Below are 4269 nucleotides of genomic sequence, written 5' to 3'. Positions count from 1 at the left end.
TCGGTGCTTCGGCGTCACAGATCTTGTCAATTAAATGGAAAGCCACCGGAGGAATCAACCATGCAAGTCAACAATTTAAGCGGACCTCCTAGATGGTACGTTCCTTTTTCCTGAGCTAGTAATAGCGTATTTTATCTACATGTCAGTTTTTGAGTTACAGAAAATAACTGTGATGTTTCCAATTTGATCTTTGATATGTCTAGTACACTGAATTATATTTTCTGCATTCGTGAATATGTTAGAATTGAAAAAAGCAAAGCAAGAGTAAATGTCCAAAATCATGAACAATTGCTAGGTGGACCAGTTATAATGATTCAGGAATAGTACAAACACGGCATAATGATTGATCAATTGGTTAGTGAACTGGTTACATCAATCTGGAGTTACACAAACTTAGTTAAAACAGAAGGTAGGGTTCACTCTGTTGGTTACAGAGTACAGACACACAGAGAAACATAACGCTGCCATTCAACAGAAATCGCATCGCTTAAACAAAACCTTCAGTCTCTGGAGCTGTCCCAGCCTATATGGACAGGTCAAGGATTTTGCAACCACTGCCCCTTGAAATTTATGTTGAATCTGTTAATCGCAGTGGCATGATCTTGATTCGTAATGTAATTGGTCTGACTTGCATGTCAGTACATCATACAGTGCATCTGTACGTGTCATGTGATCTCACTAATCCAAAAGGATCTAGTACATACTCAATCACTGGAGCTGAATTTGGATTATAGGGTAAACGACTTATCTGAAGCCTTGGCAAACATGGACAGGCGGTCACAAGTAACCTTACTTGCCACTTGCAATTGAGAGCCAGCTGCCACATATGTACAGAGACACCATATCCATGCGAAATAAAGGAAGCATTAACAATTATTTAACATATGGGCATTAAGTGTATGCAAATGAAAGTTGGATATCAGAAATAGGAACATAGAAAAATGCTTACATGAAACAATATTTCTAGAGATTATCAAGTACTTCTTGGTATATTATGTTCCTTGTTTATGTAGTTGGTTCCCCATATTCATCAAGTGCAAGTATCCTTAATCCTTTCCTCGATATTACCCTTGAAACAGTAATACAAAACTGTCAGTGCGAAAAAACAGGCTTTGGTAAATAAACACCAGCCTTGTCAAGTGTCTGCCCTTGGTTTTATTAATTTTCATTGCATAGCATAGATACTAAGCGAACTGGATACTACTGGCATTGAAGTGTGAAATGCCACTTTGTAGACGGAGGAATATCCATTTCCCTTAAAGCATACAAACCATTAACCTTAAAAACTGTTAACTGTCAAGATCATTCTGACATTCATGCTTATTTGGTGTTATTAAACAGAACATGCACTCAACAGCCATAAATCGATAACATGCTACTCGAAGGCAACCAAATACAACAGGAGAAGAGTATCACTCTTATAATTCAATATATCCATGGTAGCAACTATGTGAAGAACTCATGGATAATCATCAGTATTCATCAATGGAGTATATATGAACCCCAGAAAAATGGCCATATAAGATGATCTATAACTGAACCTTCCATGTACCATGTAGATCTGTACCCGGTAGCATGTACGCATGACTCAGCTCATTTAGGTTGTAGGGAAGATAGTGGACAATGGCATCTTTCAATGAACTTGTGACAGTTGAATCAGCCTGATTTTTTTACAATGATGAATTTGCCAGATGAAATTACAGATATTTGAATAATATACACAAGGATTGAAAGGAAATAAAAATAACCAATGAGGTGAGAAGTAACAGCAGGTTTCTTTACAAACTTTAAACATATGCGAACTCCAAGATCTTCTTTTGATGTAGAAAGGTATGTACACAATTATTTGCTTTGAAAATACATGCAATTTCAAATGCTAATACTATATTAGCATAAGAATCGCTCTAGAGCTTAAATTTTTGCAGAATATTTTTATTTAGAACTGAATTGATATATGACAATTCCTAGGCATATACATAGCCTGCTCCAAAGGACCAACATACTCAGCACAGAACCAAAGTAAGCAAATTATCATGATCATGCAGCAAACTAAGAGAGTTTCAGTATTACTCATCTTTTCTGTTTGGATTTTACCTTCGATAGTGCGAGAACCCTTAACTTTGGCGTGCTGAGTAACACACCAACAGAGAAACACTGGTTGCACCTTTCTGAACAATAGATCACCTAATATAGCAAGAATCAATGCAACAGCATGAGATGAGATGACATTATGAATAGAAATATATAAATGTGTCTAGGTGTTAAAGGGAGGACCTTACACAGATTGATAGCTTTTGCATTGTGGCCAAGGCTTAAAGATTGCATATTCGATGGAAAAGTAGCAAGCGTTTGTTCAGCTTCATCAGACACGAAAGTGATATATCTCCACAACAGGTTCTGATTCTGCAACATGCAACAGGAAGGAAGGAACGATAAACCAAGATAATATGCGGTAACAGGCTAACAGAAACACCTTATGGCTGCATCAACACCAATTGTCACCTTGGAATTTTCTTACTGGAAATGACATACACATAGCCACATAGGCCCAGCCCCTTCTTATGCACCCAAATTCTTGTCGATACTCTATACACATCTTCAGCCTATAAATCCAAACATGCTCAGATTCAGCGAGAAGACAAAGCTATGCATATAAGGGTAACAAACAGAAAATACTATGCAACATTTAGTCCTTGCTACCTAGGTTATGTCAGCTCCATGCCTCACAAAGAATTACTGAATTCAGTTAGGACATAGAGTGACGCTGGACATAGAGTACACGGGCTGACCTGAGCGACCATGGGATCGATGTCTCCGCTGTTGAATCACCACTGCCTTCCTTCCAGGCTCCCGCTGTGCAATCGCGGCACCTGTACCCCCGCCTATCCTCTGCCCCCTCGTCGACGAAACCATGGCGAACGCGAACATATTCACGAGCGGAGGAAAAGCGAACGAAAATCTGTACCTGGTAGCCAGTAGGAGCGGACGTGGCGGCCGCACTGCTAGCCTTCGAACACGGACATGACAAACCAGCCGGCGGGGAAGCCGGACTTCCTCGGTGGGCGCCGCGACGGCAGTGAGGATCCGACACACGGCGCTGCCGGCGACGAAGAAGATCGGACAGGGGAGCTCGGCGGCGGCGGATCGGGGGAAGGGGGAGGGCGGTGGAGGCGTGCAGCACGGCGTGAATTTAGGCCAGCCGGGACAGGCGTCTGAGCGTTCAGGAATCTACTGGGTTCTACTGGATCGGTCAAAGCGGCGCTGAGATGGCCCCAAACGGTGAAGGTGGGGCCTACTTGGTAGATATATTTTTAGAGAACGTGCAGTAACCGGGAGGGGCGAGCGGAAGAGCATGTAACAACCGGTAACCGGTATCTAATTTAGTCCAGAAAAAACGCAAATTGAAAGAATAACGCCACATGAAAAATAGAAAGGATACGTGTCACAAAATAATTGAAGGGATAGAGGAGAAATTGACGCATCAACAGTTCCCAAATCTCTATGAGATGCGTTGACTGGTTTACCTTTTATATAGTGTATAATATAATTTGCCGTACGTGCAGATATGAATCGTATGAATCGGGACTGCATGCTAGTGCTAGAATTAAGAAGGAGTTCTTATTCCTATTTTTACCACGCAAAGAAAAGGTAGTTGCATGGAGATATTTATGGTGGAAAATATTCTCTTTGATGGCAGTCGGATGGGGCCCTCCTCCGGAGGAAATTGTGGCGCTAGTCAAGAAGTATTTGCCGATGGATTATTCATCCATGCACGGCATACAATGAGACACGCCAAGTCCAGGAGCTACACGTTAGGAAAAAGTCCTTGTTTATTTTAATTCTCGGTCTGTTATTTTGTTTGGTTTGCTTGTACTAAGTCAAGTCGGCTATACTAGTATAAATAGCCTGGTACGGTCATTGTGTTAGGGGAGTTAAAATTTCGAGTTAAGAATATACAGGAAAAGGTCCTATGTCAGGGGCCACCAATATCGTTTGTTTTGCTTGCTGATTCTTAAGGATCTGTTTGTGGTTCGTGGAGTAGATCTAATCTGCTTAACGACCGAAGTTATCTACCATCTACCTTGATTGTCATGAAAGATTGGGCCAAAAACCCTATTGGATCACGTTGATCCTTATCAGTATTATGGCCTATACTCCATGGTCGAATGGAGGAAATTACACTTGGTTCTTCTCTTGATTACTCTAGTGGATCAAATGGTATCATTTTTTTTATCCCGAAAAGGAAAACTGGTGGAAAGTAGTAATACA

General features: G+C 41.1%; 1 long non-coding RNA gene across 4 annotated transcripts; it reads right to left on the bottom strand.

Moving 5' to 3' along the window:
* Window positions 1-321: 321 nt before the first annotated feature.
* Window positions 322-3542, bottom strand: LOC127309062 (uncharacterized). Of its 4 annotated transcripts, none has more exons than XR_007856945.2 (6): window positions 2790-3542; window positions 2503-2603; window positions 2275-2403; window positions 2095-2184; window positions 950-1661; window positions 322-817 (listed from the first exon to the last, which is right to left on the bottom strand). It is a non-coding gene; the product is annotated as an uncharacterized lncRNA (long non-coding RNA). The 4 variants fall into 4 exon arrangements; XR_007856946.2 differs by having other exon boundaries at window positions 2280-2403; window positions 2790-3541; XR_007856943.2 differs by having other exon boundaries at window positions 950-1069; window positions 2790-3525.
* Between the last annotated feature and the right edge of the window lie 727 nt (window positions 3543-4269).

Source organism: Lolium perenne, chromosome 6 (assembly GCF_019359855.2).
Source record: "Lolium perenne isolate Kyuss_39 chromosome 6, Kyuss_2.0, whole genome shotgun sequence".
In the NCBI taxonomy this organism is placed as follows: domain Eukaryota; kingdom Viridiplantae; phylum Streptophyta; class Magnoliopsida; order Poales; family Poaceae; genus Lolium; species Lolium perenne.
The sequence above is the reverse complement of the archived record's forward strand: the minus strand, read 5'-3'. Positions and strand labels throughout refer to the sequence as shown.